This window comes from Cavia porcellus, unplaced genomic scaffold (assembly GCF_034190915.1).
Source record: "Cavia porcellus strain 051 isolate PalLab524CR breed Dunkin Hartley unplaced genomic scaffold, mCavPor4.1 scaffold_28, whole genome shotgun sequence".
NCBI lineage: Eukaryota > Metazoa > Chordata > Mammalia > Rodentia > Caviidae > Cavia > Cavia porcellus.
This window is the reverse complement of record NW_026947511.1, coordinates 41,138,778-41,163,068: the sequence shown is the minus strand read 5'-3', so window position 1 is coordinate 41,163,068 and position 24,291 is coordinate 41,138,778. Positions and strand designations below refer to the sequence as shown.

The window sequence follows — 24,291 nt, the reverse complement described above, 5'->3', positions numbered from 1 at the left end:
TAATACTCTTATGAATAGTTTTTACAAAGAAGGTTTCTTTTATTTCTTACCCATTAAACAAGCTCTTCCCATCTTCTTCCATATTACTCCACAATAATTGGTTAGGTTTCCTCTTCTTTATTACCTATGAGGGGGAACAATCTGTAAGTCTAGGCTAATGCATAACGAGAAAAAAATAAATTTTCATGAATCTCACCTATAAATTCAGAAGATGATCAGTTTACAACATAGTGAACTCCCTACAAATCCTCAAAACTGACATAAAATTGAAAAAAAATCTGATCCTTCTTTTAGCAAAGATAAAGATTCAGTGACTTTATGGGTACATTGATCCATAAATAGAAATATTAAAGTTCTACTTCCTGGGGAAAAATGCACTTTCACACTGTTTTAGATTTTAAGAATTACAATTTGTCTGCATACAAGATGAAAGGGAAAAAAAGTATGCTGGCACACACCTGTATTCCCAGATGCATGGGAGGCCGAGGCAGAGGATCGAGAGTGAGAGGGCAGCCTGCGCGACTCAGTAAGACTGTGGCTCAAATCACAGAGAAGGGCTGATGACACAGCACACAGCACTTGCCTAGTGTGCCCGAAGCCCTGGGTTCCAACCCTACTACCAAAAAAATTTAAAAAAAAAAAAAAAGAAGAAGAAGGAAAGAAATAAAGAGTGAAATAAAAAAGTTGTCCCTTGGGGGGGGGGGCTGTCCTCAGAGGGAAAAAAAAGTAAAATATAATAATGCAAGATGACATGAAGAGACTCGTGTTAATTCGATTTGTGACCTTTATGGAAGCAGCATGCTTCTTTAAAAGCAGAATATATTCCCAAGGACATTATCCTAACCAAAAATTGAAGTTTATGATTTGGACAAAATATTTATATAGTAATTTTTCACATTTCTAATACTTCATTTGAGTCTTAACTCAATTAATCTTGAGATTGGTATTCTTGGCTACCATGTGACAGGATGGAATATTCTCTATTTTGTCACCCTAACGGCTAACACAAGAATTCCTCTTGGAAGAAACTTCTTTTGTGAAAATGTCTTCCCTCAGTATGGCCCCCTGCCTCTCCTGTCCAGTCCCCTGGAGTGGGTGGCCCTCTACAGAATGGCTGTCAAGATCCCAGAATGGTTGTCAAGAAAGGGAAATTGCTCTGCATTAGACAAGGGGCAGAATGTGTTGTTTTATCTCTGAAGCGAATGGGGAGAAGAATAATGAGGAGAATGAAAGGGAGAGAAGAAAAGAAGCGTCAGAATAATGGAGCAAAGCTGGGATTAGGTAGGGGTGAAGCACTCAGGTCAAGGGAGCTCTGAAAACATTTTAAGAATGGGAGGCCTTACTAGGAAAGTGGTCTGCCTTCCTGCAGAGCAAGGCTCACCCATCTCTATTTCCCCACCTTCAGTTTAGTCTACAAAATCTGCAAACGCTGCGGTTAGGGCCTCCCGAAATCAGAGACAAGTCTGGTACACTGTGGTAAAAACCAGTGGCACAGGCAAGAAAGAGTGGTCCGGAAGGCAGAAGACGCCCTGTGATCATGAAGTGCAGGAGACACACAAAGAGAGCTCAGCTCTTCCACATTCTAGGTTGAGAGGTCTCGGGCAAACTCTAGGAAAACTGAACTGGCGCTGTACAAATGGAAAACTTTCCTATCCAAACAATCTCACTTTCAATGTAAGAGCACCAAAGTAAGTTGAAAGTTAATTTAATTGTACTTAAAACTAAGTTACGTTATACGTTACTTATTTTTGAGATAGGGTCGTGCTATGTAGCCCAGGCTGGCCTTGAACTCTTGATCCTCCTGCCTCAACCTCCCAAGTACTGGAATTACAGGTGTGCACCATCATGCCTGGTAAAAATCAATTTTTGAAATCTAATCTGACGTGGCTGGGGATTTAGCTCAGTGGTATAAGCGCCTGCCTTGTAAGCAGGCAGTCGTGAGTTCGATCCCTGGTACCGATAAAAATGAAAAAGAAGAAAAAAAAAGAAATCTAATCTGACTAAATTTTATCTCACAAATAATAGCAATCACAACAATTATTAAGATGGCCATCAACAACTCACAGCCTTTAATGTATGGCAGGCATTCATCTCAGTGCTTTATAGATTTTAGCTCATTTAATCCTTACAACTATAACGTAGGTATTGTTATTTTCCATTGTGCCGACACGGAGACTGAGGCACAAATAAGTCCCATAGAACCCATACGTGGCAGAGCTACAATTCAAGTCTGGGTTTCTGCTCTGAAGAAAGGCAAGCCCCAAGGCCTGGTGTCAGCAGTAATCCACCTCCTTTGATCACTCACTGTGTTAATGGAGGCAGACAGGGCATGTTCAGATGGCTAACCAAGTAGAAGAGGTGTTATCTTTAAAATACATATAATCTGTATCTTAAAATGTGGCTTAAATATTTCAAAATATATATCTCAAAAGACTTTAATATATTTTATATTTCTGAGGAGGGATCTCAACTTGTAATTAATAGGAAAGTTAAATGTAATACTCCTCAAGAAAACTGTAAATTGCATGTACTGCAAACAAGTACTAATTTTTAAAAAAGTTTAAAAAATAATATATTTTTGAGTGGGTTTTTGTTTTGTTTTTTGTTTTTTGTTTTTTTTTTTTTTTGGTACCGAGGACTGAACTCACAACCTCACATTTGCCAGGCAGGTGCTTACACCACTGAGCTAAATCTATGGCCCTATTACTATATTTTTAAAAGTTCAAAAAGTTAACTGAGCCAGATGTGGTGGTGCATGGCTGTAATCCTAGCACTTGAAAGGCTGAGGAAGGAGGGTCATTGCAAGTTTGAGGCCACCCTGGGCTACAAAGTGAGCTCAAGGCCAGTCGGAACTGCATAGTGAAACCTTGCCTCAGAAGACAAAAAAAAACGTTAACTGGGAATATTAATAAATTTAAATCAGAAAATAAATTTGACCAACATGTACCTTTTTCAACAAACTCAGTTACGTGGCACATTTCAAAATACAAATATTATGCCATGTTCAATGTGTGGCTGCCTTCTCCTTTCAGCTCCTAGTGGTCAGCAACAGCTCCTTGTCTTATTGAGCATCTGTGATGTCTAAAAAATGCCTGAATCAATCCTGATGAAGGACTGCAGAGGCTGGAGAAACACAAAAACATCTGAAGTCCACCTGCTATTTCCATTCACATTCTAAGGCTCTAAGACACCAGGCTTACTTCCCACCACTCAATCACTTTCTGATTTTATCAGCGGGGCCTTGTAGGACTGAAGCACGTCCTCGGTCCAGCCACACAGTCTACCTATCCCAATCTGTAAGTGCAAATAGTAGAAAGCCTTATGACAAACGGTCAAAGAAGACTGGCATGTAAGCATGAATGTATTACTATAGTACTGTACACACATCTGTTGGGCATCTCAGGCCAGCCCCAAGAGTGAGTGAGGCAGGGTGACAATCTAGGGAGCTGTATCTAATGCTGTATGTTTTGGAGTCACTACCAAAGAGGCAAAGGCTCAAAATTCAAGTTAGGATTAGATGCTTTTTCTGCATTTGGTTAGAAAGTTTACAAGAATGACATATTTTAAATTAACATTATGAATTAATTTATATCATAAATGATTTGGGCATATCTTATCCAAATTAAAACTGGTCAAAAATCTTGGACAATACAAAGGTAAAGGAAATTCAGACAGTTAAGTAGAGGAAGAAAGTTCACATAACTAAACAAAGAAAAAATTTACATTTACCCATATTAGACAAGGAAACTTCATATGAAAATTTAAGGAGACCACAGTCAGAAACCAATGTCTCTGGGCTGCCTAGTTAAAGCCCCACTGTAGCTTGCGGGGAAAAGAACTAGTATTAGGCAGCCTGGAGTTCAGTCCACACACACTGCCCCGATGAGCTGCATCATCTCTAGGGCAACTCAAATTTTTAAATTCTAAGACTTTGTTCTTATCACACGCAGAGTAAATAATGCGAAAAGAAATACGTAATGCTTTACATTTCAGTGTGCACCAGGACAGCATGAAGAGAGAGTCACAACCTTCTGGTTTCACTGTTCTAAGATTCAGAGTTATTAGTTTGTCCCATAGGTTTAAGTTCAGGTCTTCTGCATAGAAACTGCAAAACAGAGACTGATAGATTTCTGTAAAATACAAAGGATGCTAGGATGTACTCACACGCTCTGATGGAGTGTGGAATAACCTAGGTGGGAACACTGCAGCTCATTTCTCTAATATGTTGATTTCTTTTATACTCTTTGTTAAATTGCTTCCTTACATGAAACAGAAATGTGGCCCATGGGTTTGGGAAGCTGTGCTATACTACACACCAGCCTAGCCTTCCCAGGGCAGGGCTTCTTATTCACAATTGCATCCTGTTGACACAGCACACCACCAAAACAAAGGACATATTAATGTATTGCTGGGCAAATGAGTTACTGGTAGAGGACTCCATTTTTTTATATGTGTCTTAAATTTCATTCCTCATGCAAAATGCTTTCTCATATTTATAAAGTATTTATCGTCAATTTAAAATGTCACATATTTGGGCCAGGGATTTAGCTCAGTGGCTCAAGAGCTTGCCTGGTAAGTGCAAGGTTGTAAGTTTGATCCCTGGTACCAAAATAAAATAAAATGTCACACATTCTCGTACCATTGCAAATTTGAACTTTATCACCTCTGTATAAGCACACTGTTGTATCAGAACAAAACATTTCATATTGGTTTGGCCTCTCTAAGCAAAAACCATCTGGAATCAATACAGTGATATGGTAAGAGAGCCGGAGTCTCAGACTGAAATATGGTCACGCTCCACATTAGAAGTTTTGCCCAAATGTTACAGAGCAGATTAGGATCAAAAAGGCTTTAGGAACCTACCTGCCCTGCCAACTTCAGGTTCAATACAACACTAGAAGATGGAACCCAAGAACATGGGAGAGTAAAAAGGCCTGAACTTTAGAATCCAACTTGAAGGCTTGAGTCTAAGACCCAGCTTATTCGCAGTGCAACTTGGGGAACTCAGTAACACCTTCAGACCCCTACTTCTGAGCTTGTAGACAGACAGAACATCAGTTCTACCCCTTTCAAGGGTGCTGCAAAGGTTAGAGGAAAACGTGTGCACGTGTGTTATAAACTGTCAACAGCTGTACATGTGCTAGTTAGTTGTCTTCTGCTACCAAAGAAAGGAAAGATTTTAGATCACTGTTCTGCCAAGAAGAGAGACCAATACACAAACCTGCCAGGGGAGCTGAGGGAAGTGAGGATAAAACAGCCAGACGAGCCAGGCAGAATTTAAAGAATACTAAACTGCCTCTGGCTTCCGGTTCTCTATTTCAGTTAAATAACATCTAGTCTGAACTGACAGCTTAATAAGGATGCAGGGCATTAGCTCTCAGCCAGACTGCGAATCCCTTCTCACCACAAACAAAGTGACCTGGGAGCCATGGCCTCACGCGCCTGCTCGGTGCCCACTCGGCCAGCTAAGAGCAAACAAAAGCAACACCAAATCCGCTTTAGTTTGAACAGCAGCAGTGTCAGGCACAAAATCAAAGAGCGTCTAGCAGAGCTGCTCTTTCAATGCACAGGTCAACTCCAATCTTGACTGTAACGCATTCTGTATCTAACAGATATTAGTTGCTAAGATTCAACTGCCCGCATACATCATACATTCAAACCATTGTGAAACAGGAACACCATCACTGCCGAGAACTTCCTACAAATGCTACCCAACAGTTTCGTCTGTACAGGGTAGCAACTTTAATGGAGAGGACGTTTGTAAACATTTATTCTCCTCCTACTACACGAGCACACATGCGCTTGCTCAATTCATTCTCACGGGAGAAGGATGTCGGCGGTGCTTTACAGATGAAGGATGAAGAGTCCTACTGGGTGGCAGAGGACTGGCCCAGGATCACCCCACCACGCACATGGCAGCCTGCACACCTGAGACTGCTCTGTGCTGGTCTAGACCCAGTAATCCCACATCAGTGACTGACGGCGAGGTTCAGTCATTGTCTGCCCATGGTAAACTTAGCTGGCGATGGGCCTTTTTTTCAGTACTGGGAATCAAACGCACGACCTCGCATTTACCAGACAAGCAGTTGAGTCAAGGAGCTAAGCCACTGTCCTGACTCTGTACTTCCTTCACAAAAAAGATTTCTAACCCAATTTCCCCCATATTGGATATTGAACCCAAGGCTTTCTCACTGAACTCCCTCCACCCTGTCTCTTATCTTTGAGACAGGGGTTCCTAAATTGCCAAGGCTAGGTTTGAACTTGCAGTGTTCCTGCCTCACCCTCCCAGAGTGCTGGCATTATAGGCATGCACCACCGCACTCTCCTCTAACTTTAGAATTTAAACATAAAGACTTGTCAGGGCAGCTAATTGTTTTCACAGAAAACTCTGAAAAGAATCAGTAGTTGTTTTATAAAGATTATTTCTTGGGGCTGGGGATTTAGTTCAGTGGTTCAAGTGCATGCCTGGTAAGTGTGAGGTCATAAGTTTGATCCCTGGTACCAAAAAAAAAAAGGATTATCCTTTGGAATCCTTTTTTTTTTTGGTGCTGGGGATCGAACTCACGACCTCGCACTTGCCAGACAAGCGCTTATGCCATTGAGCTAAATCCCCATTCCTAGAATCATTTCTAAATAACTTAGAAAATTACTTGTGTCTCACAAATAGGAAATTTTGGGCCGGGGATTTAGCTCAGTGGCATAAGCACCTGCCTGGCAAGTTCGTGGTTGTGAGTTCAATCCCCAGTACCCCCTGCCATAAAAAAGAACAAAAACAAACAAAAAATAAACCCCAAACAGGAAAAAAATTTTTTGGTCTTTTTGAGACAGGGCTTCACTATGTAGTTCAGGCTGGCCTTGAACTCACTGTGTAACCCAGGCTGACCTCACTTGCAGTGATCCTCCTGCCTCAGCCTCCTGAGTACTGGTATTTCAGGTGTGTACCACCCCACCCAATTGAAAATATTTCAAATAAAAACTTTAAGCACTGCATTTTTAATATGTTTCTAATATTCCTGCCTGAGGCAGGAGTACCACACTTCCTTTACAATTAAATAAGTTAACTCTAACCTAACCTAAATATCACTATTCACTATAGTATAAGTATAAATTGTTTTCCCCTGAAAATCTCCATTAAAAACCATCCTAGTACTGGTAAAATTGAAATGGATAACTCTAAAGTTATTATAGCATTTAGATAAAATGCTGAAGTACCTACCTGAGCCAGGGAAGTCAGGAGTATTTAGACAAGACCTATAATCTGTAGAAGCCAGGCATGGTGGCACATGCATGTAATGTCAGCACTTTAGGAGGCTGAAGCAGGAAGATCACAAGTTTGAGCCCAGTCTGGGATGTTACTAGGGATGCAGCTCAGTGTGAAGACCCACTGTTTGATCTCTAGTACTTAAGAGTCTGTGGAGCTCTCCAAGTCACCTATGCTAGGAAAAACAATATCATGCCTAACAGCTACACTGCTGGCTGGGGATTTAGCTCAGCTACCAATCGCGTGCCTGGCAAGTGCAGATCCTGAGTTCGATTTCCAGTACAAAAAAATAAAATTTTGGGCTGAGAATGTAGCCTAGCAGCACAGCATCTGCCAAGCATGCATGAGGCCAAGGGTTCAATATCCAGCAATGCAGGGAGAAAAGACAGAGCATACAACTACATTTTAGGGGCAATGTTTAAGAGGTATGGTTAGAGAGAAGCTGGGAGCACCGCTCAGTGACAGAGCACTTGAGTGGCATGCATGAAGCTCTGGGTCAGATGCCTAGCACCAAATAAATAAATAATACATATAAATATGGGTTTGTTTTGAAATTCTGTGTCACACTGGTTTGTTTTGATTGGCATTATTTTGTTTTATTTTGCTTAGTTTTATTTTCAATAAAATAACATAAATAAAATAAAATATGGGTTTATGGTGGTATGGTAGCATATGCCTATAAACCCAGTACTGAGCCTGAGGCAGGAGGGTTGCCAGCTTAGGCTACATAGTGAGTTTCAGGCCACCCTAAACTACATAGCAAGCCCTCATCTCAAAAAAAAAAAAAAGGATGGGGCAGAGGTGGCTTTTATTTCCAATTAGTGTAATGAGAAGATGGAGATATACTGGTAAGGTGAAGAATACTAGAGAAGATAAGTTTTTAGTGGCTTACTCCTGAACATAAGACATTCAAAACTATGTAGATAAGGAAATTCCTAAATGAAATACACACATACAGAATAAAAGTGTTTTAAGGAAACCAAGATGGTAAAGGAAGCTGAATAAATTATTTTGTTTAAAAAAAAAGTATAACTAAGAAGAACTATTCCATCTATGAAACAAAAAAATAGAAAACTATTAAAAAGCAATATTCAAAGGAAAAAGTTCTTTTTGTTGCTGTTGTTTTGTTTGAACAACATGATTTATTATCTCGCAATTCTGGAGGCCAAAGACCGAGGCAGGCTGCACCAGACTAAAACTAAGGCGGCTCCGGAGAAGCCAGGCCAGAGCAGCCCTTGCTTTCCCCTCCCCTGAGAGCGCTGCTCTGGCCTTGGCTCATGGCCCCTTCCTGCGTCTCCAGCAAGGGCAGGCTGGGTCCTTCTCACACCAAACCACTTTTCTGTCAAAACAGTTCTTAAAATTAAAACTATGTCAGCAGAAATATAAAACTAATTAGGATATTCTGGAGATGAAGACTAAGACACTTTTCAAGATCAGAAAGACAAAAAGAAGAAAAATAACAAAAATGAAAAAAATTAAAGGGCCACCTGTCTGAAACTTTTAACAAAAGTAGTAAGAGTCTTAGAGAAAACTGAGGGCATGAGGGTAGACGTAAAGGTTGGGAAGAATTTTAAAAGTTGGTTAAAATATTTAAAAATTAAAAAACTCTCAGAACTTAAAAATGTATTTCCAAATTGAAAAGGCCTCCATAGAGGTTGGCACAAAAAATACAACAAGGCCAAAAGTGAGGCAGATTATTGTAAAATTTCAGCATATCTCAAAGGAGGAAAAAAGAACTGAGAATCCAAAGCTGGTGGTACATGCTTATAATCCCAGCACTCTGAAGGCTGAGGCAGGAGTATTGAAAATTCCAACCTACCCAGAGGACTTCAGGGACTTAGCAAGACCCTGTCCCAGTATAAAAATGGGTTGGGGGTGAAAGGGGCAGGGATGTAACTCAGTGGCACAACACCTGCCTGGCCAAGTGCAAGGTTATGAATTTGATTCCCAGTATTTAAAAAAATAAAAATGGGATGGGGATACTGCTCGGTTAAAAACACAGTACTGATAAAATAAAATAAAATAACAGCATAACATCAACAGAATTAGACTTCTTGCCAGGTTTGGTGGTGCATACCTGTAATCCCAGCACTCAGTAGGCTGATGGATTGCTATGAATTTGAAGCCAGACTGGGATTCATAATGAGGCCAGCATGAAATACAGTGGAGGGCTGGGGATTTACCTCAGCGGCATAAGCGCCTGCCTTGTAAGCAGGCAGTCGTGAGTTTGATTCCCGGTACCAATAAAAAGGAAAAAGACCAAAATAATAATAATAATAATATTGGGTAAAATAAAGCCAAAAGAAGAAGCCCTGAGGAGATGATCTGGGAGACTCATGTCTAAGAAGTGCTAATAAGGCAAATATAATGTGTTAGTGATTTTTTAAAAAATTATAGATCTGAGCTGAGCATGGGGGCACACATCTGTGATCCCAGCAGTTGGTAAGCTGAGGCAGGAGGCTCACTGAGTTCACTATACAAGCCCAGATATACAAGTAGTTCGAGACCAGCCTGAACTACATACTGAGACCCTGTCTCAAAACAAACAAACAAACAAAAACAAAACCATTAGATCTATGTAAAAATCAAGCATTTGTGTTCAGTAAAGACCACTACAGATAGCCAGGTTCAGTAGCATACATTTGTAATTCTAACTACTTAGGAGGCTGTGGGAGGAGAATCACATGTTCCAGGCCAGCCTGAGCAACTCAGTGACACCTTGTCTCAAACCAAAGTAAAATTTTATTTATCAAAACGAAATGTAGCTCAGTGATACAGCACTTGCTCAGCATGCATGAGGCTCTGAGTTCAATCCCCAGTCCTGGAGGGAGTAGGGAAACACACAAAAAAAATAATAGGTGATTTCCCAGGAGATGATATTAGTACGGTTCAAAACCAAACAGGAACAAACGTGTGTGTGTGTGTGTGTGTGTGTGTGTGTACTGATTTTTGATTTCTATAAATCAAGAAAAATACAGGAAACAAAGGATATGAAAAGGTAATTCACAGAAGGAAAACAGCTAACCAGAATATGAAGAAATGCTAAAACTTACTAGTAATTAGAAATGTAAATTAAAATGAGACATCATCAAATGGCAACAATTAGAAATGTGGACAAGAGCGCTGGGGGAGGTTCCAGGAACACAGTGCTGATGGGGAGATGGTGGCACAGCTGTCCAGCACTGAACAGCACTCGTTCTACTTCGGCACTCCTGGATCTGGATTCTAGAAACTCTCAAACATGTCCAAGATGGTGGCATTGTTTGTAGTAGCCTAGGTGCCCAGCGCTATGGGAATGATACACACGATGGGATCCTATGCTGCACATAGGAGCCATTAGCTGGATCTACATCCAGCCTTAATTTTAAAATACAGTGCTGAGTGAAAAAAGCAAAACCAGATTGAGATCCATAGTATTCTGACAGGAGATGCGTACAGTCAAATGCTACAGCAGTGTGATATGATAAGCTATTATCTAATTAAAGATACCTATACAAAAAAAATCATCAAACATTTTATAAAAATACACATAGAATCAAGACACATCAGACACAGTAGAGAGCTGGCTGTGGGTGTGAGGGCTGACTGAAGGCCTTTGTGCACCAGTGTTAGACTGCCCAGGTCACAGGGAGAAAGGTGGACTAATGCTTTTTATTCATGCATACATTAATTTACATAATTTACAATGTATTAAATACTTACAAGGTGCCAAGAACTGGGTTTAAACAGAAATTTTCCTTATTTACGCAGGTGTGTTTTTACAACCTCAGAAAATACTCTTCTTGTTTTGTTTTGTTTTTTGAGACAGGTTTCACCATGCAGTGCAGGGTGGCCTTGAACTCATTTTGTAGCCCAGGCTGGCTCCAACCTCACAGTGATCCTCCTGCCTCAGGCTCCTGAGTGTTGGGATTATAGGCGTGTGCCACCACACTTGGCCTTACACCTTCAGATTCTTTGAAGGACAAGCCCCAGTATTAAAAAAGCACTAACAGCTCTACATAAATAACACGGGCATGTCTCAGTCCTTGGCTCACACACCTCTTCTCAGAGCTTTCAGTGGTGAAACAATTACTTTATGAAAGAGAATTTTTTTGGCTTCATTTGTTCTATTAAATACCCACTGCAACAAGATATTTTAACTGCTTAGGAACCTTCTCACCAGATTTCAGTTTTCTAAAAGATTTCACAAACAAAATGCTGGCTGCCAATCTAGGTGTTGTACTAATGTGCTCATTACACCACACTGCTAACAAAACACATGTTCCGTGCAAAGCAACGCATCTACCTCACATCCCCTGAGCACAGAAAATGACATTTAAGAAAGGTTTCCTTTCTTTTTTAAATGTCTCATAATGAAATGACATAAAACTCAGATGCTAACTGGCATACATAATAATACTGGCAAAGGAAACTAACGGGACATGTAGGACCTTATATGCCTAATTTTGCTTTAAAATTGCAATACTTTAGTATTTCAGCGTTTGACACTAAGTGCCTGTAGGTGGAAGGATGAAGAAACAGTGTGATGTCTGTGGGTTCTGTGAAATCATCACTGTGTTAGCAAGAGCAATCGCAGTAGTCCAGAGAGGCTAATAGAAGACAGTGTGCACCTCACTCAGTGATGAAGGCTAACTCTGGGCGTTCGCCATGTGCCGCAATGCTCCGTACGCTGTAAGCGCACTACCTGGTTTAGCCGTGAGGAGACACTTCTGCTGTCCCAGCTCACAAAACAAATGCAGGCTCTGCATCACTGCCTCAGTCTCAACCTCCACGCTATGCTCTTCCTGCCAGTCCAGTCCTCACTTCTCACTCGAAACCTTGAGGAGCGCGGCTCATAGCAACGGAACAGTTCTTATCTTTGCCGACCTCTTTTCCTTCCCCACTACAGGATAATTCTCAGAAATAGGTTCTCAGCACCCAAAGTGTACAGATTAAAAATTAAATATCTCCCCCACCCCAAAAAAAACTCCAGTCCTTGCGTTTTACAAAAGTATAGTCTATAGTGACCTATAATGAGACTTTATAACGTAACAATGAACACCTAACATATTTCCACAGGAGCAAACAGAGACCTATGCTTGCTTGCTTGTTTGTTTGGTTGTTTGCTTTTCGGAGACAGGGTCTTGCTATGTAGTTCAGCTTGGCCTTGAACTATGTAGCCCAGGCTAGCCTCAAACTCCTAGCAATCCTCCTGCTTCCAAGTGCTGGGATACAGGTATGTGTCATCACACCTGGCACGAGCTGTGCGTTTTGACAGCTAAGCATTATTCTATGGTGTGGACTCATCACCACACATTAGCTAATCAGCCTCTGACAGGTGTCATTTTCCCCATAACAAACAATGCTGGGAAGAAAAACTCTTCTCAGATTTTTCATGCAAGAATATGACTATCTATTGGACAAATTGCTAGAAGTGGATACAAACATTTTACACTCCAACAGAAACCCTCAAATTACCTCAAAAAAACCTGACATGCCTGCCAATGGTCTATGAGACTCCAACTTTCCCGAATCTCCATCCATGACTGCTTATCATCAGCTTTTTACATCTCTGTCAGTCTGGTAAGTAAAAAAGTGGTAATTACATGTTTCACTGTATATTTATTCAAACAATGAAGATTACAGAATCTAGAGTTTAGGTACATTTTGAGTTTACTATTAGTTCTAGACTAAACTGAACTACTTCTGGAGAAAAACATTTAAGAATCACACTAGCTGTGTAAGTAGGGACACTGGTCATGTTTATCTGATTGGCCAGTTCAACCACATTGCAAGGACAATGACATGCATAAAGGACAGTGACCTCTTCGCTCTCTACAGCATACTCACCTTTTGCTTACAGTACATTGTTACAGGCTCTTCCCGCCATACTACACATTTTAGAAACATCGAGAATATATTCAATTCCATAATCATATGTACTTTCTCATCTTTGTATCATCTCTTTGATCAGTTCACTTTGGCAATATTTTACCTTTTTATATGCAGCATTAGTAATCTGATCTTTGACTCCTTTAGGATTCATAAGGTCAAAATGAAGATGGAAGTGGCTGTAGCCAGGGATAGCCGTGAATGTAATCTCAACACAGGGAGGTTGAGGCTGAAGCATTACAAGTCTGAAGCCAACCGGGGCCGCAATGGTGGATTCAAAGCCAGTGTGGACTACACAGTAAGACACTGCCTCAAAAACCAATAAAGAAACAGGAGCTGCAGCACAGCTGCAATCTCAGAGACTCGGCAGGCTGCGGTAGTAGGGTCACAATTTCCCAACCAGTTTGGGATTATTCCTGTCTTAGAATTAAAAGTGATGGGGATGTAGCTCAGTGTTTTTTTCAACCCTGGGCTCAAGGGTTGAAAAAAAAAAGATACAGGGGCTGGGGACTTAGCTCAGTGGCTAAAGCACATGCCTAGTAAGCATGAAGTTGTGAATTTGATCCCTGGTACAAAAAAAAAAAAAGGCTGCTTCTATTAGAACAGAGAAAAAGAAGAGTAACAAGAAAGATTGGCAGTGGCCATCCAGAGGGATGTTCCAGGGACTCTGGTTTATAAAACTGAAACAGTTGGACAAGGGCATATGTAAATGAGATGCAGGAGCCTGAGCAGGGTGGCAACACTCAGGAGGCCAAGGCAAGAGGATCACTGTGAGTTCAAGACCGGTCTCGGCTACAAAGTGAATTCAAGGCCAGCCTGAACTGTACAGTGAAACCCTGTTGAAGAAAAGAGAAAGAAATACATACGTGAGATGACCTGTGGTCTTGAGTGCTAATCGGCTGTCAATATCTCAAGGTCTATGACTGTAATGTCACTGTCAGTGATGCCTAAGCTGAGCTATTCATAAATTTTTCATATATGATTTTCTTTGTGCCGCCCCCCCCCCAGGTAACAATTTTTGCCAAAGAGAGTCTAATTATTTCTGACAGGGACCTTGACCTTATTATCTTAATAAATTAGTGTCCATAACTGCGAAATAAGTACCACAAATTATCTGGCATTTTGGAAAGGTTTTGGTTCAAATCATTTATCTCTACATGTCCTTTCTTTAATTTTCAACTAAAATTTGTATTCATAAAACAAACTGATCCAAAATGATTTCAGAGTCACACACTTGCTGCTGTAACACATCCACATGGCCTATCCAAATGAACACAGGACAGGTCCTGCAGGTCTTTCCCATGTCAGAGACTAAAGAAAGACAGCAAGGGGCCGGAAAGAGCAAAACAGTCATGTGACAAAATGCTCAAACCAAGCCATGAAGTCTCTTTTGGTCCCTCTTGGCTGCCTTTTGAAAAGGCTACTACAAAGCTAAGGCTGTCCTTCCTTTGGAGAGAAGAGAGCATCATGTCAAAGCATCTTCCTTGTCTCACAGTGCTGCCCCCTCCCGCCCCCACCCACCTGCCCAGCAGCACCACTGGGTGGGTTCTAGGGGCCATGCCCTGAAGCTCCGGATTCAGAAGATGGGTGGACGGAGGCTCTCTGGGCTCTGCCCTGCCAGACTGCGGGCTAATCCTCCCCAAATCCCACATTGCAGGAAGGGGGATTTGGTACCAGAAGAGAAAATCCCACACTGAATCAAGGGCAGTAGTTCTAAGCTACAGAAGATCCTAACGTTCCTATTATATGAAGGGGTTGTGCAGAGCAGGAAAGATACATACAAAAGCCTTTAAAAATATGACATGAAAAAATGGATTTCAGCCCTGATCCTTCTGATGTTCTCACCAACATCTGCCCCAATCGTTCGCCAGCCTGGCTGCATGGAAGGCTCGGAGTGGCAGGCATTTTCACACAGTGAGGCTGGGAAAGATGCTACTAGAGTGTAAATTACTAATTAGCTCCAGAGAAGACAAAGAGAGAAAATACCTGTCAAGGAATGCTGTTTACAACTTGACATATAATAAAAACAACCCCGAACATTTCCGAAGAGTGCCTTACTTTCCAGATTTCTATTAACATGTGAATGTAAAAGAACAGTATTGTAGTCTTTCAAAACTGCCCATGTCTCAGAAACAATAAGGCATGACTAGAAACAATGCTTTCCAAATAATTTGTAATTTTCTCATCCTTAAGAAAGGGAAGTGTTTTTAATTATTATAATCAGCTTTAATAAGAAGCCATATTTCATAGTTTTGATAACGGCTTAAAAGTGGGGGAAGGAGAAGCAGCCCACAAGTCCTATATCTTACATTTGTCAGAATATAGCTAATATTCTTCTCTCCTAAATTGGACAGGCGTTTTTACAGGTTTTGCCTTTATCAAATGGATATGCTAATCATTTTAATGAAGACTGGAGACAACTGGGGATGGAAGGGGCTCATGTAATTTCCCTTTATGACAATGATCAAAATTAGGTTTACTTTGGGGGAGGTAATGAAATGTTAATGTTTCCATTGATCTTTTTAGCATAAGGCATATTTGTTTGTATTAGTCCTAACCAACATTCTTTTTGGTAAAGCAATTGGCGTCATTATTAACAAATAAAATACACATAGTTTTAGAACCAGCAAATTTATGAATTCATGTTACACAGATTCCTGTTAATATGTATATAGGTCTAACCAACATTCTTAAAGCACTTTGAATCTTTCAGCTCCTTGAAGCCACATCAAGATCTTCAAATCACATATTCCACCTGAACATCTTGGCTGTGGCGTGGAAAGGCCCCATGTCTCCTGTTTTTCACAATGGTCACCCATACATCAATGGCCAGCATGTCCTGAGGATGTACCACACTGGTGGGGAGGTTTCCAGCAGAAGCTAAGCGACAATACAATTTTTGCTGATGAGGGTGGTCCACCCACTCTCAGGGGTGGACAACAGGGGAAAGACTCTTTCTCAGAATATACTAAAGAGAAAAGACCACAACAGAAAAATCCACTCTAATCTTGACATTCCCTAGTGTTAAGCTGTCTGACTAAAATCAAATATCACTAACCCAGACACACAGCACTCAAATATCCTTCCTTTTTCTTTTTAAAAATTGAGGGCTTCATACACATTTTTTCCAATTTTACATATTTAAATATGTACAAGTAAAAGAAAACGATAAAGCAAATGAATCACAATGAAAATTGGTAATTTTGAGTAAGTATAGCAGTTCATTTGTGCAGATTTTCTAAAGTTTAAAACGTTGTAATAAGATCATGTGATCAAGAGATAGTACTAGGGGTTGGGGACTTAGCCTAGTGGCATAAGCACCTGCCTGGCAAGTGTGAGGTCCTGAGTTTGGATCCTGGGAATCAAAAAAAAAAAAAAAAAAAAGAGAAAAAGAGAAACAGAGAGAGAGAGAGAGAGAGAGAGAGAGAGAGAGAGAACGAACATAGTACTAATAACAGAAGCTCCCTTTTAGGGTTGTTTTCCATTTCAAACAATTGACACACTTAGCTAATTTGAACATTTAGGGAAAAAAAATTGTTTGGTGTCCCAGGAATCAAACTCATGACCTTGTGCTTGCCAGGCAGATGCTGTTAGATTTTTTTTTTTAAAGACTAGACTGATTTCAAACTAAATCAAATTAAAGCATGAGTAAATATGCAGTGCCATAAATTACTTAGGCACACAGAAAAACAAAACAGTAAAAAACTCAGTAAGGGTCTGAGTGAACTTTGCTTATGGACACCTGCTCTGAAATCTAAGCTCCGTTTCACTTCAATGGCAATACTCTTTCAACTGCAGCCCTATCAGAAAATGTGCAGAGCTTCAAGAGTAGGCAGGCAATGTACACACAGTAAGGCATTTTTAAATTGATTGAAGTTTGTTTTATAAATACAATTTTGGAGAAAAAAATAAAAGCATGTAATCTGTGCACTATACATGACCCTCAGATATTTGTCCAGGCTCCCAATTTACACAGGGAAAAGATTAAGATCACAACTGCAGTGATAATTTAAAAGCTGGAAAAAACACCCATTAATTGCCCGGGGATTTACTCAGTGGCATAAATGCCTGCTTGGCAAGCACAAAGTCCTGAGTTCAATCCCTGGCACAAAAAACAAACAAACACCCATTAAGAAATGAACTAAACTAGCACTACTGACCCTGGAGAGGACCAGGGATGGCCCCAGTGGTCAGGTGGAGAGGACCCCAGAAAACAGACTGGGCCAGGAGAAGGCCAAGGCTGGGCGCCCAGCCCCACCACATGGCGAAGTCCAGTTTTAAACTAAAATAAAGATTAACAGGTTAGGGATGTAGCTGTGTAGTAGGCCACATGCTCAGCAGATATAAGGCCCTGGATTTCATCCTCAGCACCACAGTAAAATAAAATCAATACTGACCATATCACTGATACTTGACACCAATAGAGTTTACATAAAAAGACCATTAACTTGTGAACAAGCAGTAGTAGACATGTCAGAGGTATAACCTTGGGCAAGTCATTTAATCTCCAGGACTCTATCCCATCACAAAGTAACAGCATCCACTTTGTAGGACCGGTGGGGGAAATAATGAGTTACAACTTGTAAAGTGCTTATAATAGGGCCTCCCATTAAAGCAGTATACAAAAAAAAAAAAAAAATGCATTATACAAAGGTTAGCTATTAGCATTCAGAGTATCAAGAACTTAGGTGTTACAAATACTAAGTAAAAAGTAAGCAGACTTCTATCATCAAAATTTGACAATAGGGAAATTGGGAAAAGGAAACAAATACAAATATAGCATTAAGTGTTGCTGGTTAGACAGAAGACACACTATTCTGATAGGGAAAAATAATTAAGTGCGGAACAGATTATCTACAAGGGTTGCCACATTGCCATTTTAGATTTAAGATTATAACTAAAATAAAGTCAAGTAAACTTCTATTTGACAGGGCCAGGGATTCAGCTCAGCGGCATAAGTGCCTGCCTTGCAAACGCAGTTGTGAGTTTGATCCCTGGTACAAAAAAAAATTCTATTTGACAAACAAAAGAAAATATAGCTCATATTATAACTTGTATTACCTAGATGAAAAGAATGTCGATTTCCACTGTTAGAAAAGTCAAGTAAGACGTAAGTATTCAATATTAATCAGTGGTTTAGCACAGTATAGTAGCACACAAAAAAAACAATGAACTTTCTCTGGGGTAGACTTTTTTTTTCCATTGTGATTGATCTTACAGTTTGTTTTCTTCTTTGCTGATATCAAATAAGCCTTAAAATATTTAAAACAGGCTGGTCTGATGGCAGTGGGTTATCAGAACTTATTAATATTAGTGTCACTAAAGTTGGTATACCACCCCCCCCACTGCTAAATTTGACTGGCTTAAAAAAAATATTTAAAACAATGTTTTAAAAATACTAATACCATACAGAGAGTCCAACCTACTAATGCTAAGCCCACACATCTACAAAGGAAGGAAACACTCACATACAACTCATACAAACAGGGGCCCTGTACCAAAGCTAGTCTTCATCTTAACAGTTAACATCTTCAGATGAATTGTCTTAAAACTTAGCAGCAAAAATAGTACCTTTTTTTTTGTTTGTTTTTTTGTACTGGAGATTGAACTCATGACCTTGCACTTGCCAGGTAGGCAAAAGTAGTACCTTATAAAAATCTTCTCTAGTGGGGGTATAACCCCAGTGGCACAAGCACCTGCCTGACAAGCACAAGGTCCTGAGTTCAATCCGAGTATCAAAAATAAATAAATACATACATACATACATAAAAAAACTTCTCTAGCCAGCATGGTGGTACATGCCTATAATCCCAGCACTCAGGAGGCTGAGGCAGGAGGATCACTGCAAGTTCCAGACCAGCTTCTACTACGAAGTGAATTCAAGGCCAGTCTGAACTGCATAGTGAAACCCTATCTCAAAAAAACCTTAAAAGGGGCTGGGGATTTAGCTCAGCGGCATAAGTGCCTGCCTTGCAAGCAGGCAGTTGTGAGTTCCATCCCGGTACCGATGAAAAAGACCCCCCCCCAAAAAAAAAAACCTGAAAAAAAAAACATTAAAAAAAAAAAAGCCTAATACTAACTCTTACAAAGACCATAATTTAATTTTCAGTATTTTTGCAAATAGCCACAAAACAGTAGCAATCCAAAAGTTACATAACTTTGTAATAAAGCTTTACTTTGCATCATTTGATTTTTAAAAATTTCTAAACATTTCATTTCATTTCTTGGCATTTTTGGTTTGTTTTTGTCTTGTGGTGCCAGGAATCAAACCAAAGCCTTATCCTAGGCACATGCTCTGCCAATGGGCTACTCTCACTGCTCCTATACACCCTGGGGAAATTTACCTTTGTATATCTGAATGTATATTAATGAAGTAACACCAAATAAGATTCCAAAAACAGTTTGCATTCTTTCTTAAGTAAATTACACACTATCCTTTGGCACCACTAAAACAAATATTCACACATTTTCTTAGCTAAATGTAAAAGGTTCAGGACAAAAATGACTAAGTATAATCTGAATTTTGTCCCAAATTTCTTATCTTCCTTTTAATTTCCAAAAGTGTTTTCAAATCTAGAAGATTAACGTTAACATGACCTTCTTTACTCAGTCATAAAGCAAGGGAGAACGTGGAGCTGTCCAAGACTTCAGTTCAATGTTATCTACAGATATTATATGAGAAATTACTCAAAAATCCATTATTTAATCTAAAAGTTAGGTCCACCACTCTAAAGTGCTCCATAGAGCTACAATCTTCCCTTTCTTTATTTCACTTCATTAAACTGGAGATTTATTTACTACACTATGAAAGTCCTATACAAAGCTAAAGACAGCCTAAATTTAAGTTTAAATCAGAGCCCTGATTTAAATCTCCCTCCCAATAAACTTCCCTGGCTGTTTATTTATCTTTACGTGAAATGCAGTCACTGAAAACCACTAAGCAGAAATCTAGTTGAAACAAAAAGACTCTCCTCTTCAACCTAACAAAAGTGGACCATACGTTAAAAATGAAAACGCTGGCCATTAAAAACCCTGCCCCCTGCGCAACACCAGCACCCCACAACCATCACAACTCTCACATTTCACAGGTACTTAAATAAACACCACCCGTTCCCCGTTATCTCCGCATCAGTAAAATGCAGGTTCTCAGAACCGGCCCTGCAGCCTTCACCCGTGCCCGAAGCCAAGTCAAAGTGGACAGAAAGTCGAACGCAAAGCAATGAAAGGTGGAAGCGGGGTTCAAGATTCCTTGAAGACAGAAAGAGGTTTCTGCAATTTCCTACTTTGGGGGACAAAAGGACTCACAGTTTCTACACGCATTTCTCTTCCAACAAAGAATTCCCTTGCAGCGTCCCCGCCTCGGCCCCTACTTTGCAGTTTCCACCCCTGTCCGGGACCCCTTGTACTCACCATAGCTCCCGCTGGTCCGCACCACAGGCCCGTGCCCCGGGTCCTCGGCTACCGCGGCGGTGCGGTTGCCCTGCGGCCTCCTGGAGCTCCGTCCCCGGCGCAGGCTGGCCCGGCCCCGCGCCCAACCCTGCACCCAGCATCCCCGGCCTCACATCCCGGGCCCGCCGCTCCCTGCCTGGCCCCGTCTCTTCGCCTCGCTGCTCTCCCTTTGGATCCAGCAGAGCCGCCTCAGCGAGCACCGCTCACCGGCGCCCGTGTCCCGGCTCGCCATCCTCCCTTCCGCCCCGCGCCGCACTCGCTCCGGCTCCACCTGGAGGGGCGAGGGTCTCTCCCCGCTTTCCGGGTCCGCCCCGCCGCCCCGCTATTCGCACCCTCGTCACGTCTGCGCCCACCGCGCTCCCCTCCGACTCTAGCCGGGGACCCTGCCTGCCGCCGGTCTCCGCCGCGCCCCACGCCCACCCGGCTGCCCCTCGCACCGCACCGCCCGCCAGCTCCTCCCTTCCCGCTAACCTGGCCTCCCCCTCAGCGCCTCCGCGCCCCGGGCCCGCCGCCCTCGGCGCCCCGCGCGGCCCCGCCCCCCCGCCTCCCGCCCGCCCGGCTCGCGCCGCCTTTGTCGCCCCTCACCCGGGTGCGAAGAGTCCGGCTTCTTTAAAGGGGAGGGCTCCAGCGCCGGGGCCTGCCCGTCCCCGCCTCCGGGCCTCGGAGCGGGTTCCCGGCCGCCGTGGCTGCCGAGCCCCGGTATCCCACCCTGGGCGGCCCTCAGCGGCCTCAGCCTCCGCCCCCGCCCGGCCCCCCTCTATTTACCGCCATTCTCCGCACGCGCGAGCTGTCACCGGGGCGCGAGCTCGCCCGGTCGGCCCCTCCTCCTGCAAGCCCACTGGCCCGTCCCCCGGCCATGCCCCGCCCTCCACCCGCCCATTGGCCCGCCCCCCGAAGCTCCGCCCTCGGTCCCGCATTGCGCCAACAGCGCGGCGCGGGCTAGCGACCCTGGCCCTAGCGAGTTCCTCGCGGGTTTGTGTCACGGGCACCGTCTCGGGTCCGCAGTCGTCGCGCGGTCCCCTGGAGCCTGGATCGAGAGACAGCAGCGTAGAGGCACACCAAGAATCCCTGGTCGAAGTTTGGTTGACGCACGTGAGGGTAAATAAGGTGTCCAGACAAAGAGACTTAAAGGTACAGACTCTCGGGTCTGTCCCTCCTCCTTAAAGGGCCAGGGACTCCCCGCCCTCGCCGCCCTTCTCCCAATGCACACCTCCCCGGACCCGGGGAGTTTAGGTTGAGTTCCTTGTAGTCCTGAAGGTTCATCTTCGACTTCGCTGCCCACTGCGAAGAGGCAGTTTTCTCACTCTCGGTCTCTGTTTTTGTTGTTTTCCTTATCGTGCCGTTCCTAAAGCAACAGCAGCCTGGCTTCGGAGGCAGCGTTCGCAGAAGTTACTCGGCTCTCAGAACCTGGCATGCAGCTGACTAGGACACGGATGGCCCAGGCGGGAACAGCGGCCACCCTGGACTGAAGAGGCTCGGCACGTGGGAGCCTTAAGGGCCCGGGCGATGGCGGGGGCGGGGATCTGGACAAGAAAGCCGCCTGAGCGGGGTCCTGGGCATACTGTCCTGACCTAACAGGTTGGCTTTACCTCATATTCTCCAACCAAAACAACATATTGTAGTAGATTGAATTCAAAAGCAGGTAGGAAAAGCCGAATGTCTATTACACCAGCCCTTCGAGGGTTTTGCAGAAAGAAGAAAGTGACACTTAACAAAAGTTTGTTTGGAACATATTTTTCATTGAAAACTTTTAGGTTAACATGTGCTGAGTGTACACTCATTTAAAATGAGCTAATTATTTACTATATTTATTTATAGTGCTAGGCATGCAATCCAGGCATTTTGCACTAAGCTACATCCCCAGACCTTTTTATTTTGAGACAGTCACACTAAATCTCTTAAGTTGAACAGGTTGGACTCAAAATCCTCCTGCCTCAGCTTCCCAGAGTGCTGGGATTATAAGGGTTTGCCACCATGCCTGGCAAATTGTTAACTATTCCAATTTTTTTAAAGTTAATAAGGTAGACATCAGTAGCCGGGGTATGTACACCTTACATAAACACAGCTTTTTAAGGTTCTCGATACTATTTAAGAATGTCATGGGTCCTGAGATAAAAAGGTTTAAAAATTATTAAGAGGAAAGAATAGCAAGGCTATTGTAAGTAATTCAAATCGGACAAGTCTGGGGCTTATTAATAATTTTATTGTCACCTCAGAGTTAAGAGACTAAGCAGGGCATGGTGGTGCACATGGTAGTGGTAATCTCAGCCCTGGAGAGGCTAAGGTAGGATCACTGCAAGTATGAGGCCAGCTTGGACCACATAGTTTGAGGTCACCCTGAATGAACAGCAAGACTCTGTCTCAAAAAATAAGTTAAAATAAATAAATAGGGCTGGGAACTGTAGCTTACTTAGTAGGAAGGCCATAGTTCAATCCCCAGTTTAAAAAAAAAAAAGTTTATCAAACAGAAATAAGAAACAAGAGCACACTTTAAAAATACAACTGATTAACAGTCATACTTGTGTTTAAAAACACTCAGGGACAGGTACAACTCAGGCTGAAGGGCTGAGGAGAAATAAAGGATTTACTTTACACATAAAGCTATCACATTTCTACTTTTTGTGTAGTCCAGCCCTTTAGGATGAATGTCATACCTATGGATAAAAATGTATTTCCAGCTGGGGATTTAGCTCAGTGACACAGCACCTGCCTGGCAAGTGTGAGGTCCTGAGTTCAGTTCCCAGTAACCAAAAATAAATAAAGTAAAAACATATTTCCTGTTGGGCATGGTGGTACATACCTGTAATCCCGGCATTCTGGAGGATGAGGCAGGAGGGTACTGAGTTTCAGGCCAGCCTGGACTACACAGTGAGTTCAATGTCAGCGTGAACTACATAGTGAGACCTTGCCTCAAAAAAAAAAACCCAAAACATTATTTTTCTTTTTTTTTTTTTTTATTTTTCTTTTTTTTATCGGTACCGGGGCATCGAACTCACGACTGCCTGCTTGCAAGGCAGGTGCTTATGCCGCTGAGCTAAATCTCTAGCCCTTTTTTTTTTAAAAACTTTTTTTTTAACATTATTTTTCATAACCCAGCAATGGTCATGCAGCTGTGCCACTGGTTACAGAAAACACACTGGTGCAACAAACAGTTCCTCGAGGCTCTGTACACCGCTGTCACAAAAGTCTTTGTGTTGCAGATTACAGCCTAGTTCCAGGAAGCCTTACGTCTGCAACCTCTTAAACATGCTCACCATACTCCAGTGTCCTCAGTGCCGTGAAGACAAGCAGGGACAAGGCACCCTTGCCTACAGTGCTCTTCCTAGCCATTCTCTGAACTGCTCAACAACTCAAATCGGGAAAGCGGACACCAGTATCCCACTGTGGAGATGGGACCCAGAGACCTGGGCCTAACTTCCTTCATCTGGTACCTGAGGGCCAGTGCTCTGGCTAGCACCCAGCCATCTGTCAAAGGCCGCGGTCACAGAAGGCCACTTGTCACCTCCACATCTCCAGCCTTGCCTTCCCTGTACAGATTTCCAATACTCAATTTTGGCTTCAGGACGACTTAGGCTCCATACCGTGAGATCCCTAAACGCTTTTCCAAAGCTTCCACAGGAAATTCAGAATTTATTATTAACCTTAAAAACACCTATGCTATGGGACCAGAAGGTATGTGTTGGAACTGAAACATAAATTGCAGAATTACA

General features: G+C 42.4%; 1 protein-coding gene and 1 long non-coding RNA gene across 13 annotated transcripts in view; one reads left to right on the top strand and one right to left on the bottom strand.

The window, feature by feature from the left end:
* Usp49 (ubiquitin specific peptidase 49) overlaps positions 1-21,387 on the bottom strand; it is a 53,020-nt gene extending 31,633 nt beyond the window's left edge. For 5 of the 11 annotated variants that reach the window (XM_063238881.1, XM_063238878.1, XM_063238885.1 and 2 more), the window contains exons 1-2: positions 20,543-20,941; positions 51-124 (exon numbers count right to left, since the gene is read on the bottom strand). The gene's annotated coding sequence lies outside the window, so the exon portion shown is untranslated. Of the gene's footprint in view, positions 1-50; positions 125-458; positions 16,507-20,542; positions 20,946-21,166; positions 21,323-21,346 lie in introns of those variants that run through there. The other 6 variants (XM_023566632.2, XM_063238880.1, XM_013156818.3 and 3 more) reach the window with 5 other exon arrangements.
* A 92-nt stretch (positions 21,388-21,479) lies between these two features.
* On the top strand, positions 21,480-24,291 carry LOC134473687 (uncharacterized). 2 transcript variants are annotated; one of them, XR_010044070.1, is made up of 2 exons: positions 21,480-21,679; positions 21,933-24,291. It is a non-coding gene; the product is annotated as an uncharacterized LOC134473687 (long non-coding RNA). The 2 variants fall into 2 exon arrangements; XR_010044069.1 differs by having other exon boundaries at positions 21,480-21,712.